The following is a 16,848-nucleotide window of genomic DNA, read 5'->3' on the forward strand; positions in this document are numbered from 1 at the left end:
GCCCACTATGCGGGATCTTTATGGTTGACAAAGTGCCCTGGGTCATATATGTTAAATTCTTACCGATCTAACTTTTTATTTTATTTTTTAATCTTTAATAGGAATATTTTGTTTTTTAAATCGTTAATGTAGTTTATAAATTTTTGTATAATAGTGTTCGTTATTATATTAAATATTTTAATGTTTTAAATTTATTGTGTTTATACATTTTTGCATTTTTTTCTGTTAAATAGTATTTTATTTAGGTTTATTTCATCTTTAAAAATTAATTCAAAAATTAGTAACGAAGTTCGTATAAATAACTTACTTATTATTAGCTATATTCAAATCAGTAAGTAAAGTACGAGTATTAACATTACATTTGTTTGTGAAATATGTTTACACCTTCACTTAAATAGGCTAAACGTGATTGGGTGGAAGGAATTTTAGAAATGTTATTTCATACATATACATTTTTGTGAATTGAATAATTTATAAAACACATTCCACAGTTTTAACAAATTGAATGATTTTTTTCATATCAATATATACTTATAAAATATCACCAATGCTAGCAAACAAACTGGAATGCCATCATATTTAACGTAACAATATCCATACGATATTTCTAAATTGCCCATATATTATTTTTATGTATAGATACATAGTCTATACATTATGTCCATACAATATTTATAACACTTGATATATACTGCAATCTTGATGTAGGTTGTTGCATTGAGATGCGGGATTGAAAACAAATAGCTACTACTTAATAGCTACATTTGAAAATGAGGATATATATATAAGTTAGAAAAGAACACTACATGGTAAACTATAAATTTTATAAATATTGCGACGTAGAATAACGCTAATACGAGAACAGGCAATACTGTACACTATATTTTTTTTCTAATATTACGAATGCCGGTATCAATACTCTTCGTTATAAGAGTATGAACTTTTAATATTAAAATTGTTTTCATTTGATATACACTTTTTTAATTAAGATGAATAGAAAGATTGCAAATATGGTCTTAAAAGTAATCATATAATATTCGGATCATTTTAAAACGTGTACTATTCACGTTCTCACTTTTCTTGTGTACTATAAATTACGTTGTAGTAACTAACGTAACGTAACGTAATTTATACTACACTAACTATAAATTAAGTTCTCACTTTTCTTGAAATTTTAACTCCCCTCCCCCCTTGTCCCAGTTTGTCCAAGTCTCCGTAACCTCCTCCCCTCTCGGGACGTCCATCAAAATTCAACTCCTCCCTTAAAATGATAGATACCATAAGTAGAAACAAAACCAATAATAAATTTTGAAATAAATATAATAAAATACATACATAAACTGTATAAAATTTTATGGAATAAAACAGACGTCCACTGAAGTTTAATCCCTCCTCTTCCGCCTTGTCCAACTTGTCCTAACCCCCATCCCTCCCTTCCAACGTGGACGCCATTTATGGACAGTCCTCCTCTTCATGTATAGTGTAAAAAGATATCAAAAGCGGTATGAAAACCATTTACTTTTTTTCATTTGCAGTCAAATATATAATTTTTGTAATCTATCTTTATTATATATCAATCTCTTTCTGTTCAGTATTATAATTTTTCGTGTGCTGTTAAATATCTATTTTATGTTAGTCTCAAAGATAATTATTAACTAATTATAACTTTCAAATGTAAAGTTTTAAAGTATATAAAAAATTTATGTATTATAAAATGCGGGTTTTTTTAATAATAGTAATAAATAATAATAATAGATCATTATTTAATGAGAATTTATGATGACTGCACAAAAATATTGAGTAGTTCTCTATATGCATTTAATAAAATTCACTATTAGTTCAAAATTTTGTCTTATTTTAGTTCTTGACATTTTGTCTCGAAAATGTCATTCTTCATTTTAAAGCGATTTGTTGATTCTAAAACTATATCTCTGCTATTAAATTCAATTAACGTTAAAAAAAAAAGCTTTACGGTGTTTTTAAATTTGTTTAAAGCTCTTTATATTTGTTTATTAAAGTGCTCAATTTTTGTATTAGTAAATTATATAAATTATTTCTCTAGGAATTTATTATATTTTTAATTATTAAAATATCGTATTATATAAATAGGTTCTGTTTGATGATTTAAATTCAACGGTGTGAGGAATTTTTCACTATTATTTACTGGGGATTTTTATAATAATTTTTTATCGGTATGAATTATCGATTTAGTAAAAATGTTTTAAAGAATAATACTCATAAATTTATTCTTAATTCATTAATCATTAACTTTTTAAATTTTGCTAGTTTTCAATATTTAACAATGAAGCACAAATGCTTTTTGAAAGATTATTTTTTAACGGAAAATATTCGTGATAAAAAATATAATGTTATAAAAATAAACTCGTTGCAATATATTCTATTAGACATTAAAAACAAAAGAAAATAATCCGAATAAAATATAAGCTGCTATTTTAATGTAACTGTTGTCTTGTATTATTTTTTTCAAGATTAATGTGCCGTCTGGCAAATCACCGCGAATAAGTTATTTTTCTCAGAAGATATTTCAATTTTAATGTTCGAATACTTAAATGAACATGCGAACAAATAATAAATTTCTGTTTTTATTAAGATATTTTTCATCCGTTATTATTGGAAGAACTCGTAAGAAAAAAAAAATCATTAATTTTTTCCCCTCCATTATATTCTATTTATTTTTAAAGCAATGAACTAGTTGGAAACATTTACTGTAGCGTGTAACCTTGGCATTAATAAAATTCATAGTAAAATTCATCTATATCGAGCCGCGAGTCGTCGCCCTCAATACGGTAGATAAACGGTAGTTGGGCGCATGGGTGGAGGAAAGTAATAACATAATGATTTTATCTCAGTTGGAAATCAATAAAAACTTGAGATACATTCTCGGAGCATGCATTTTTGGTACTTGAAAAGCATTGCTTTAATTTTAAAATTCGAATGACGTGCAACCCAGACAAGATTCAAACTGTAATTGGTTCGGCGATCTGAGACGTCATTTCATTCGAGTCTTTAGACTGGTTATTTGACAAATGATAGAAGTGTCGAGTAAGTACATGTGTATAAATTATAGTTCGTTAAAATTAAAAAAAAAACGGATTTTTGTTTAAAAAAATTAGAATATGTTTTTTAAATCCAGAAGAAAACTGAATAAATTTATATTAATATACTAGAACTTCGATTTTCTGTCACGTTTTTAAATATCACTATGTTAAATGTCACCCACCGTCTCTTCGTTTAGTTTTGAAGTCTGAAAGATTTCTGTTCATGAATGTGCATTAATAAATACGCATTTAAAAAAGATTTCTGGAATAGGATAGTGTTTATTTTTCACAAATTATTTTTAAACTAATGTTACTTTTTTATTGTCATTTAAATTTCTGCGAAAAATTTTAATATATTGTTATTCTATATCTGTAAAATATCACTTCACGAATTGTGGTGAAAATCGAGTTTCTGTTACCTAAATAAATAGGCTATATTTCCGTGAAAAGTCTATTTTAATTTGAAACTATCAAAGCAACCTATCGTTCTGCGAATTGGGTTTTTCGTTTTTTATAAAAATTCTATATAAATCTTGTAAAACTCAGCTTGAATAAAACGTTTTTATTATTTAATGATGTTTACATACTACTATTGTATACGCATATTAAACTTCATTTACAAAACCAATATTGAAATATCTAGATATTTTTTATAAAGAATTATAAAGCTAATGATGTAAATAAAATTGAAAATTAAATCTACTTTAAAGTTTCAATATTAAATTGATTTGAAATATATTTTCAAATTTTAGAGCCTGCAAAGTGTATACATGCAGTATTATGGTATTTGGTTCACATGATTTTTGATTTATAACTGGAAGTATTCATTCATATAAGATCTATAATTATACCCTTTCAAAGTTACATTTAATATTCTATATTTTATAATCAAGGATAGGAAAGGGTCATTATACGTTTTGAGTAATGACTTCTCTTTCAGTTGATATCTTTCACCTGCCATCAGTGGCAGTTTTATTTTTATTTTTTTAGAAATATATGCAACAAATTGATTTTTCTTTTCGGTTTTACGATATTCGATAGATACGATAATAAAGTTTTTTTGCGCTTTATTTATTTTATTGGTTTAATTATATGAAAATATGAGTTTTTTCCCTTCATTTTTAGCTAATGATATTAGATAGATTAGCTGGTAATAAACGTTTATAGTTTTCTTAATTAAAAAAATTAAACAGTAAATATGTATTTTATACAGACTTAACTAGTAAAAAAGTAAACTGTCGTAAGTTTTGCATAAATTGTTGGACAGGTATGTAGCCGGTTCTGACAGCCTCGAGTGTGTTGAACTTCGAAACATGTGTCCTCCACTTGAGGAACGGTGTAATTTTTCATTTGTATGATAGAATAGGGTATCGTACTTGTAAGAAATATAGTAAAGTCATTTTCCTATTTGGAATGTTGCCGATCTGTATTTATCGTTACTTATCGATATTGGTAGTTCAGGTTTGAATCGTAGTTCGTGTCATTAAATTTCTTTCTGTCTCTTTAATTTAGCTTCACTTTGTTACACAATCGTTTTGCGTGTTTTACGTACGAGGCGAAAGAAACACATTTGCATATCCGACAGCTTTCTTTTTTATATATTTGTTGTTAGAGAATTAATGGCTTTATTCCGCCGGAAGATAAGGGGAAATGTGTTTGACCTGATTCGATGTCATTGACATCCTTAATTTCAATAACAGAGAAAAAAACCAACAAGGTTATCCCGTGACAATTCAAATAAATAAATATATATATATATATTTACTTTTTCCCTTCTATTTGAACTGTTATTATTTTATTTATAAGCTATTCTCTTTTGATTTTCCGAATAGTCTTAGTTTAATTATAAAAATCTTAAAAGTATTGATGGAAATGTTCATGGCATTCTACATTAATCAATATTTTTGAACTTCTACATAGACGAATCTGGTTAAGCTACAGCTGCCGTTTAACAACTGTATTAGATTAATGAAGTCGTTTTAGAAATGTTTTAAACTCGATAGTATATTCTCTTTTATTTTGTTTAACGTCGAAATTTTACTCCCTTTTACAAATATCGATTAAATATTCTTTAACGATAAATGCTCATTTGATATATCGGTGCTAAAAATATTTGCTGTTTTGTTATTAAAATAGCATTTGCTGCAGTTGGAATATCTTGCCCAAACAAAATTTAAAATATTAGGTTTTTCATTATATTTCGATTTTTAATAAACGTTTAAGGCTTATTAAGAATTTTCATTTTATAAAAGATATCCGAAAGTTACTTTTTGTATTTTATCTGTTTAGTTGCTTGATTAAATCTTGATATAATAATGAAATTCGATAAAATTTTAAATGAGATTTTATTTCTTTTGATAAATAAATTCCAACAAATTTCTTAAATTTTGTTTATAAATACAAGAGAAATGAAATTTCGAATTAGTTGATTATCCACGGATACTTTAAAAAATAGCTTGCTGAAAAAGTTTGATTAGATACGAGAGTATTGTTTTTGGATTGAAAAAAAATAATTTCTTTTTATGCTTACTATTAAATATACATTGAGCGATCAGTTATAAAAATACGTAACTTATGACATTAATAGTCTAAATTATATTAATTATGTTAATTTTATGTCAATATTTATTAAATACTGTATATTAATGATTCTGTGTTAAATAGGATATAACGAACGTAAACACTCATTTAAATGTAATTTGCGAAATTTTCTAAACACTAAAAAGAAAGTTTTATTGATTAATCCGTTTTGATGGTTGTGCATTGATATTACTGTGAAAATGCCAAAGGTTTTTCCATTATAAGAGAATTAATAATCAGCTTTGGATTTATGTAATAATTGACTCGTTAAGCGGACGATTTTATGTTGTATATAATTTCTCAAGATAAATTAAATTAGTGAAATTTGATAGTGTCTCCGTTCTTATAATAGAATTAAGTGTCAAATTCAAAGGATTATATAAGACAAAAGATGTAAAAGATCTGTCATTTTCTGCTGAGGTAAATTATACGGAAAGTAAATTGATGTTAAAAAAAAAAAGTGAAAACGTTTTACTTGTGACAAATTATAAATGAAGGATCTGAAAGATATTTTTACTGTGCTGCTTATGCCAAAACAGTCTTTTTACAGAATGATAAATGTATTTCGAAATTAATTACAAATAAAACGATATAATTAATTATTTCTTGTATTAGATGCAAAAAAACAATTAAGATATATATACATATATATTCTAAACAAATGCATTCATTCTTAAAAGTAATATTAATAGTGAAATTTAAAGAGAATAAACTGAATTTTTTCTTAATCTGCCTACTGTACAGGCAAATTTGTATATACTGTACTACTAGTTGATCAGCTTATTAAACATTTACCATATTATGAAGCTAAATTTAGTATATGTAATTAACTGGAAACGATGTTATCTATTATTCGCTTAAATTTATTAGCTTATCTAAAATACGATTTAGATTAAGAAACCATTTTTATAATTATTATTTTAAATGGACCTATCGTATTACAACAACATCATTGTTACGAAGTTTTCATGCATAACCTTTACAAAACAATAGCAGTTAGTTATTTTCGTTTTATTTCTTATTGTAAAACAGACATTAAAGTGTTGTTCCAAAATATTTTAAGCGGGTTTCGAAGCGTATTTGAATTTATATTTATTACTAAGCTGCCAGTTTGAATAAAAATTCATTGAAATCGAAAATAACTTCATTTTCTCATGATATAGTGCACTACTAAAATTCCTAAACATTGTGTTCGCGATATACAATGGCGTACAGTACGTTAACAATCGCAACAAAAACCAATACGATCGATTGCGATTAGTCATAGTCGTCATGTGTGCCAAGTTGAACTCGTAAACACGGTTCAAAGTACGAACTACTGTTCCGTATAGAATTAACTTTAATCTATAACCAGGTGGCAAGAACATTTTTGATTTATATCATTAATTAATAAATGAATTTAGAAGGAAATCACAAATGCCTTTTTTTTTTCGAATTTAAGCGAGTATGATATATTAATGTCGTCATTTCATTTCTCGAATTTGTTTACAATTCATGTAGTGACACGGTACAAAAGAATGCATACATATCTTCAAAATGTATTTTTCACTTCGTTCCTATCAGAATTCGCCTGGGGATAAAGTTCTGTCTTCTATTCTCTAAGGGAATGAACTTGTTCTTACGGTCGAGTCGATTATAAGAATAGGTATTCGTAATAGTAAATTTCGTAAATTTTTCTGTAGATGGAAACAAAAAATGAAGAAAAATTGAAACAATTCTTGAAATAATAATAATGGGGAGCAGTGACACGCGTAAAATTACTTAACGCTTTTCATTTGTCATCCTCTTCCGCCATGCCAGCTCACACCGTCCCACCCATGCTTTCGAGTGGTACGGTCTATCCTCGTGGCACAGCTCACTTCTTAGTCAGAGGAAGGGACAAGGGTTGAACGAGTTTTATCCATAGTAGGGAAACGTTCGGTTTGAAAGAGGATATCGTTTCAAGGTGAAAATATGACTAAGGTGAGTAACCGATTCGTAAAATTTACGTGGTAATACCAGTATAGACGTTAAAGAAACCTGTTGCTCGTAACGCACGCGATTTTATAGGAAACGTAACGTCATGGCGGTGACTGTTCCTTTATCGTAGTCGGGCGAAAACTTTAAATATGAGAACGGTTTTTCGGCTTTAGATCGCTAACTACAGACTGTCTTTATAGTTGGGAGAATACCAGTTCACTTGTGTTTTGTCGTTCTAATAGTTTATAGTCGATTGTTTTATAGATAGCGATCTTTAGACAAAGAGACTTCAGTCTATAATCTCCCTATCGCATTCGCTAACACATTTCTCAAAGATTAAATTTCAAATTCTCCGTAGTATGAAATATAATATTAACGAAATAAACACGGCCAAAATATTGATTTCTAAAAAAGAATTTAAAAATTGAACCGATTAAGCGATTTTGATATACACGTGGTTTAACACAAAGTATTGGTTGCTATCTTCTCATTGTCTGGGGCATGCATGCCAAAATGCTGATTGATGGTATATTATTCATTTAATGTTGTGGTTTTATTTTATACTTTATCATTTAACTATATAAATGAAAATCGTAATAATAAATTTTCATAAATGTACTCGAATTTTGGAATTTCGCTGAAGATTATGTCGAAGTTTATCTACTTTCTGATAATTTTTATCTATCATACTTCATACAAATAACGATCAGAATTAAATATATTGACCAATAAATCCTGATTTTTATTCGATCTTTGATTTAAGAAATACTTTCTTTGTCGTTCAGTAATAAATATTTATAACGATTTTTATTTTCTAAATCACATTTTAATTATCTGCTAGTAAATTTTTATACACAATTATATAATTTACAAATGCAATATACAGCATGTTTTTCAATTTGTAACGAATATATTTTTGGTCTAGTATATATAAGTTCATCTTTTGTTTTAATGTAAAAATTTTATTATGTAATGTCGTCATTTATTGTAATAACAAATATCAGAATAAATTATTATATTGAACTTTGATGTAATAATGAAATTGTTTTCGTTTGATATAATGATGATTGTTTTTTCGGATTATAACTAAATGACTGACTTTATATATTATGAAATCAAACATGTTGACTGTTATATTGAATAATAATTCAGTTTCGGTGAAAAAAAGATAGATTGAATAGTTACGAAATTATAGGCTGCCTTAAAGTACTTATAATACATATAAATTTGATTTGGTTCATTTTTATTGAAAAATGACTAGAAAATTTGTCAGAAATGCTTACACAGATATCAATTATAATAATAATGATTTTTTTTTTTAGTTGTTACTGCAAAAAAATTGAAAAAAAATTAACAAATAAAATATGATCTACTTAGTTGATCTATAGTTTACTTTTTTTTTTTTCTTAAATTATCCCAAGAAAGTGTTTTTGCATTAAATTGTTTTTATGTAAGGATACAGAATTTGATCTCTGATCTTTTCAAAATAGTTTAAGGTTGTCAATTTTTTTTAATAATAAAATGTGATCATTTTGGTCTGTCTAAGAATAACAATGATTGAACATTTATCTTGCTTATTAAGTGAAAATGATTGCTATGTGATTTTGTACTTATGTGAATATATATCAAAATAAATTCCACTAATCAATGAAGTTATTTATATATAAGAAGTGATCAAATTTTATATGCTTAATAGTTTTAGTAATGTTTATAATCTGAAAATAGAAATTAATATAACTTGGAAGAAATTTGGCCAATTAAGTAATCTCATTTATTACTTATTAGAATATTAAACAAAAAACTGTATTATTGTTCTTAATATCTCATTCTGAACAGAATTATGAGAAGGTTCTAAAAATTCCCATGATTGTCAATCTCACTTGCTGTTTAACAGAAGCATTGTGTATAATGTGCATTCACTTGGATTGTCTACACTGAAGTTGGAGATTGTTTTCTTACCATATTTCTCTCCATCTATTCTGGCTGTGGAACATTGTTCCATAGGTGCAAGGTTAATAGTGTCAAGTGTAAACTTCATTCCCTATTTGATATGTCATATTAAAGCATCAGCTTAATTTAAGTTTATAGTGGTCCATAATATAATGGAGGTATTTAATTTAAGATCCAGGATTACTAATTAATTATAATTATATGATCTTTGCTGCTCTTATGAAATCATTAATCTGGCATACTTTTGGAATTAAACAGAGAGAAATTCAAACTGGAATATTGTAAATATTAATCATGTCGGTAACCTTTGCTTAATTCCAGTATTACTTTTTTTTTTAAGTAATACTGGAATCAAGCAAAGGGTACTGATGTGATTAATATTTTCAGAAATAAACAAAGCATATCAACCTTATTGCACTTTGAACGTAGTTTTGAAAGTTATCATGTTACTAATGTTTTCAGTTGAAGTCTTAAGACCTTCCTCAGATAGTCCTTTTGAAAAAGTGATTCCTTTTGGTGCTGGTTGGGCTATTTTGCATTTGGCTCCAACGTATTTAAATTTTTTTTTTTTTTTTTTTTTTTTTTTCTGACTTTTTCTAAACTTGTGCACGTGCATCTTTTGTTATAATGTTGGGTCGTACATAGTTTTCTATGCCTTTTGAGATTTGTTTTACATCTTTAAAATTGATTGAAAGGCCCTGGCGGTCGTGTGCACACATTTAGAGAAATTCATAGAAAGAGAACATTCAAAATTCAAATACGTTGGAGCCAAATGCAAAATAGAACACTACCAGCACCAGAAGGGATCGTTTTCAAAAAGATCTATCTGAGAAAGGTCCTAGACATGGACTGAAAATGTTAGTGATGTGATAACTTTCAAAACTATGTGCAAAGTGCAATAAGGTTGATAGGTTTTGTTTATAATAATATAATTCTCCAAATGCTTTGCTTAGAGGATTGTTTTATTTTTGGAATCAAGTGTGCCAGAATATTGGTGGTTGACCTATTAATAATACAGTAGAGCATTGTTTTATCCGAATCAATTGGGGACTGGGGTTGTTTATTTTTTGGATAACCGATTATACACGAAAAAATATATTAACCTATCCGAAGTTGAAATTTTTTTTCCGTTGCGTGTCGCTTCATGTTGAATTTCTGTCAGTTTTAAGCCTAACGAAAATTTTTATAATAATAATCGTGGCTATTGTATCATTAAAAATTATTTCTTTATTTTGTACAAACAAAATAAATATATTGAAAAATATAAAAACAAAAAACAATATATACTTTAGAAGTTAATCTAATATCAGTAACATTCGATTCAGCATGACAGTCTGACTGGAAAGCTTTTGGTTAACCGACGTTTTGGTTGATCGGCTTTCGGATAAACGGCACTCTACTGTAAGGTAGGATTAGTTGATTATGATTAAATTTTATATACTATACTATTATTGGTTATCTATGACCCATCAATAGTGTAAAAAATAATATTTAGAGACCTAAGGGCTGTTTGTAGAATATGTAGTGAAATCTTAACTGGAGACTATAATATAAAGATCCAAAAAATTACGTACCCAGAACCTTTTACGATGTGGTAACTCATAAATATCATCGCACAAATGTTTTTGAACCCCTTCTGGGCTCTGCTTCAGGCTCCAAATCGTTTCTAGCATGAATGTTCCAGAGCCCAGAAGGGGTTCGAAAACATTTGTGTGATGATATTTATGAGTTACCACGTTGTAAAAGGTTCTGGGTACGTAATTTTTTGGAAGTAATTCCGGTGTGGTTAGTTGTGAGTTATTTAAAATAAACATCTTGCTTGACAAATACAGGGTGACAATAATTAACCCGTACAAGTTTTTTGTATCGTAAATTTATTAAAGAAATGAAAATTAGCAAAACAACAGCATATAGCAGTGACAATACTTTACGTATTAATCAGATATTCAGCCAGTTTCAAAGCGGCCTTCTTTTGCTTTGATGCAGAGCCCCAAATGCGTTTCGAAATTCTCAGCGATGGGCCGCGCTCTTCTGGAGACAGTTTGTCTTACTTTCAGCGCAAGGATTGCTTCAGCGACTCCAAACTTTCATGGCGCTTAAAACAGGCCCTGGCCTCCAAAATGGACCACACACTGTAGTCCATTGGGTTCAGATTCGGCGAGTACGGTGGCCATTCCGCAGACGAGATGAAATCGGGAAAATGAGCCTTGCACACTCCTGAGTCTTCTTCGCCCTGTGTGTCAGCGCCGAGTCCTGCTGAAACGTCCATTTCGCACTGCCAAAATGCTGCTGAGCCCACAGAAGTACCACAGCCACGAGAATGTCACAGTGGTACACATCTTGATTGATTTTGGCCCCTTGATCGACGAAAACAAGGGGTGTCTTGCTGCTCACACAAATTTTGCCCCACACTGTGACTGACATTGGATTTTGTGATGTTCGATGACGGCTGAGCGTCCAGGAGCCCCCGCGGACCAGTTCCTGTCGTTTTGATGGTTGTACGGAGAAAAGTTTTTCGTCTGTGAAGAGAATGCACTCCCATTGTCGACCTGCGGCCCGACGCTTGAGTTAATGGGATCTTTGGAGTCTCACGCACTTGTTTTCATTGGTGAGGAGCTGAACCTTTTGGAACTTGTAAGGCTTGAGTATGAGTTCCTTTTTCGCCATTAACCGCACCAATTCGTGATTGATTCTGATCTCACGAGCAATTTTTCTCATGGAGACCTTCGCATGTCAGTCAACTCACTTTGTGATGATCTTGCGGTTCCTAGACGTGTTGACAGTGCGCTTTCTTCCAAGTCCGGGACGGTCACCATTGTGGCCAAGCTCCTTAAATCGCCGAACTGCATCTGAGACTATCATTTTTGGAACACCGAGCAGACGAACAATTTCAGATTGATGCTTTCCTTGCCGGAATAGCTCCAAAATTGCACAACATTTGTTCGACACCATTAAAAAAATAAAGAACTAACTCTTATTACATCGAAAGTACATCTACACAGGCAGGAAATCATGGAGAATTAAACAATAGTATGTAAATTGGTGACAGTAAAAAAGTTCAGGTGCAGCATTGCTACAAACTTTGTACGGGTTAATTATTGTCACCCTGTAATAGTCTAATATAAATGGCTCAGGATATACAGCAATGGAAAAATAAGCCTCAAACAATATGCATCACCACAAAACTGATTAGTTATATACTATATATCTCGGCAGATAAGACGATAGTTGAATCATAAAAAAAGGCCCCAAAAATCCAGGGTCATCTTATAGGACAGATACTAAAAAATTAGATATAAATTCATATAAATTAAAACCATTATAGTAAAACGGACAAACCGTAATTATTTACTAGTAGAGAGTAGAGTATGTCCGCAAAATAGAATAGGCCATATGATGTTTTTGTGAATAGTCAAGGTCATTACCCGAATGCCCAAATCAGTGCAAATGTTTGCAACATATACTGTACACTGTGTGTGGGTTTATGGTGTTTGTATATTATAAAATATAATTATAATGTAGAGTGATTATACTTAAAGTGCAGGTGTTTAGAGCTCTGTTAAAAAGAACCATTGGGCAAATCTCAACCAAATTTGGCATACATACTGTTCTGAGTATGCAGTTTTGTTTTTTAGAAAAAATTTTACTTCAAAATTTAGCTGCTAAAGGTAAAATTTGTCACTACTGTCTCCTCAATGTGCATATTATATATATCTTATAATAAATTTTAGGTCTAAAAGGAGTTGCAAGATGTTGTTCACAATTCTTCAACTGGTGAATAGTCATGGTACTTACTTTTCCTGATTATATTTTACTCTTCTATCAATGAAACAACAGTTGAAATTATTGCACTTTGTTTCCTAATTCTAACAAATTTTTGAGAAAATTATCTAATGTGCACATTTAAAGGGACAACACTGCCAAATTTTGTGTAGTAGTGATTTCAAAGTAAAATTTTTTCCCAAAAAATTTGAAATATATTCAGGACAGTATAGACCAAAGTTGAGATTGTCAATTAAAGCCAAATAATTACTGGATTATATCGGGCTATATTAATAAATGCTAAATAATTTGGCACTAGAAGTAGGTGTTAGGTGCCCTCTCTCGCTAAATTTAATAATTATAATTAAATTAATATTTTAATAATTAATTTAAAATGTTGTGGAAGAAAAGAATTTGCCCAAATTGGGACTTGAACCTGCAACTCCCAATTACCATGTGGTCATGATGCCAGTTATGCTATCTGGACCTTCACTTCCAAAACTATTAATTAATTTAGATATAGCCATACTCAGTTACTTATGGTGGTGGCTGAGATCTGGGCAAAGGTTCAAATAGCATAACTGGCAATGCAACCTCACAGTAAGCAGGAGTCCAGCTTCGGACCATTTTTTTCCAGAATCTTCTAAATTAATTATTAAAATAAAAATTTAATTATAATTATTAAATTTAGCAAGAGAGGATGCTTAATGCCTGCCTCTAGTGCCAAATTAATTAGCATTTGATTCTTAATACAGGTATATCTCACCTTACGTCGATAATTGGTTCCAGGAGAGGCGACGTAAGTCGAATTTACTTGTGTAGTTATGATGTAAGTCAAAACTATGGTGGAAAATGTCAATAACGAGCACTTAAAGACAGCTAAATAAGACGACAACACAGAAACATAGATGTTTTCATGTTTTGTTCTCTAGAATTTATGATGATTATATTAACATTTACTGTAAATGTACATATTTTAATATGATTTTATGTGCTTTTAACACTTTTCTAGTGATATTATGACTTCAATATTTGTGGTGGACAGATGTAAAGTCGAATAAAATGACTTAAACTTGATTTTTATTTTTCCATATACTTTTTTGACAAATGACGTATAATTGGGAACAATGTAACTCGAGGTATACCTGTATTGGTAGTAATATAGCTCAATATAATCTGGCAATTATTTGACTTTAATATATAACTATTGGATTTTAGATATTGATATTTGAGATTGCGAAAACTTGTTTGAAATCATTGTTATTATGTTACATTGCATTACGTTATTTTTACCTTTTAATAACTTTTTACTCATTCAGTGATGACACTTGAATTTTTGTGCACGAATGTGTTTTTATAGTCTTTCATATAGATGGCGAAACCAAACTTTGTCTTTGTCCCCAAACATATCCTTTCCTTGTCAGCATTGAAGCAACACTGGAAGATAAATAGTTCAAACTTATGGAAAGTATTAGATGCATTTAAAAATGATGATAAAGCAGTTGAAAATGCATTTTAAACTTATTTGAGTGAAGTCAAAAGTGTGACTTTTTGTTGTGTGTGTGTGTGTATTATGGGAAATGTTAACATAGCCATTGACATTATTTTCTATAATGTTTTAGTTCAATTACCAACATTATTGCTTTTCCAAGTTGGGTAATGATGATACTAATTTGTGTTATCTGTCTTCTGTGTGATCACTGTTCCCCTGTAATTCTACTCCCTACACCCTATATACCAGCAGTCAGCAGCTGGTGGTCCACAAACCACCCAAATTTTCTCGCAGACCATCAATGGTCCACGAGAAAATTTGGGTGGTTTGTGGAGAAATTTGGACATTGATCAACTAAAGGTTACGCAAAGTATTATGAAAGAAATGCAAAATGCTTAGTTGCTTTTTTCACTCATTGGGGGTTTTTATTTGAATCTAAAACCAAATATGAAGTGACTGTTATCAATAAATAATGAACAATAAAGAATATTGTGAGTGTGATTGTTGTTCTTTGTGGAAAATACTAAGAATCCATAAACTTATTTCAAACAAGCAGCAATGAACTGTAATTATAACAAATTAATACAAGCCTAAACATGCAAGTTTTATATTAAAATACAGTGGAACCTTGTTAAACGAGCAATGTTTTACATAACAAGTGATGAGGAGAGGGAAAGTCTCGATTGTGTTCATGCCTCATAAGTCTGTGTTTATCATTGGTTCTGCTAGCATCCTACTGTCGCTTGTGATCAGATATTTTTCAAACTTGTGTTCACACATATTATGTATAAACATCAACAACCATAGCCTGTTAGATAATAAACACTCCAAATGATATGCCAAATTCTTGGGTTATGTAAAGACTATAATTAAATATTAGAAATTAATTAATATTACTAGAGATAGGCAGTTATCCTGCCATTTAGTATTAAATTTAATGACCAATTCCAAAATAAATTTTAGAAATGTCTAAAATAAAAATTATTTTATTTATTATTATTAAATTTAATAAGAGATGGAAGCATAACTGCCTACCTCTAGTCAAATTAATTAATTTTCAATATTCAATTGTAACCTTTACATAGCCCAAAAATTTGGCATGTTTGAAACATACTATTTCGATTATTTTTTCCTGCAAATCGAATTTGCATTCCAGGTTGGTTCATTCTGTGCTAGAAAAAAAGATGATGATGATTCATGCTCCTTAACAATGTATATTTCATAATTTTCTTTGAATAAATGTTATACATAAAATATTTGAGTATCTTTTCGGCTAGGAACACATTATCATATTTTACATTAATTTCTATGGGAAAAATTGTTTCCCTTAACGAGTAAGGTTCTGGAACGAATTATGCTCATTAAGTGAGGTTCCACTGTAGTAAAATTGAATTTTTATGATCATTATTCTACATATTTTGTATTGTTTAAAAAAATTCATGATAGTGGTAGCAGGATTCAAAATTGTGAGTTTATGGTCTGTGAGGTCAGAAAGGTTGCTGACCACTGCTCTATACTACAGACTTTCTGCATAATATGAATTTGTATCTCTGTCTGTAGATAGAGGTAGAGATTCATATTATGCAAAGGTAAACTTTTTGAGTCACATGATGCTCTTTAGTCAATCACACCCAAGGTTTATTGGCAGTAGTTATGGATTTGGAGGAGAACTAAAAGCTTTGTAAGTTTTCCAAAGAGTAGTAAGAAAAACTCTCACCATTTCAATATATTCTGTTCTCATGGTTATTTAAAGGTAATAAAAATTTAAAAACTATTTTTTCAAAAACCACTGATTAAACTCAGCTTTTTATACTTAATGAACTATCAAAAACACATTCTATTGCTGAGAAATGTTTAATAAAACAAATGCAAATGTTTTCAATGTAATGCAATAGGCCATCTTCAGTTGTGACTGAAAGGGCATTTGAATTTGGTTACACCTGAAAATGGCCCATTGCATTACATCGAAAGCATTTGTTGCTGAGAAACATTAAACAAACACAAAAGATTTTAAATAGTTTGTTAACTATTTTTTCATCACAAACA

The 16,848-nt window shown here is 29.6% G+C and overlaps 1 protein-coding gene across 2 annotated transcripts in view; it reads left to right on the top strand.

The window, feature by feature from the left end:
- The window catches only part of LOC136982800 (polypyrimidine tract-binding protein 1-like), a 92,234-nt gene that overhangs the window by 23,483 nt on the left and 51,903 nt on the right, over window positions 1-16,848 (top strand). Inside the window, exon 1 of one of the 2 annotated variants that reach the window (XM_067279322.1) lies at window positions 2,928-3,063. The exons of the other annotated variant lie outside the window; for it this stretch is intronic. The gene's annotated coding sequence lies outside the window, so the exon portion shown is untranslated. Of the gene's footprint in view, window positions 1-2,927; window positions 3,064-16,848 lie in introns of those variants that run through there. 2 annotated transcript variants of the gene reach the window in all.

This window comes from Centruroides vittatus, unplaced genomic scaffold, assembly GCF_030686945.1.
Source record: "Centruroides vittatus isolate TY-2023 unplaced genomic scaffold, ASM3068694v2 contig_863, whole genome shotgun sequence".
Taxonomy (NCBI): domain Eukaryota; kingdom Metazoa; phylum Arthropoda; class Arachnida; order Scorpiones; family Buthidae; genus Centruroides; species Centruroides vittatus.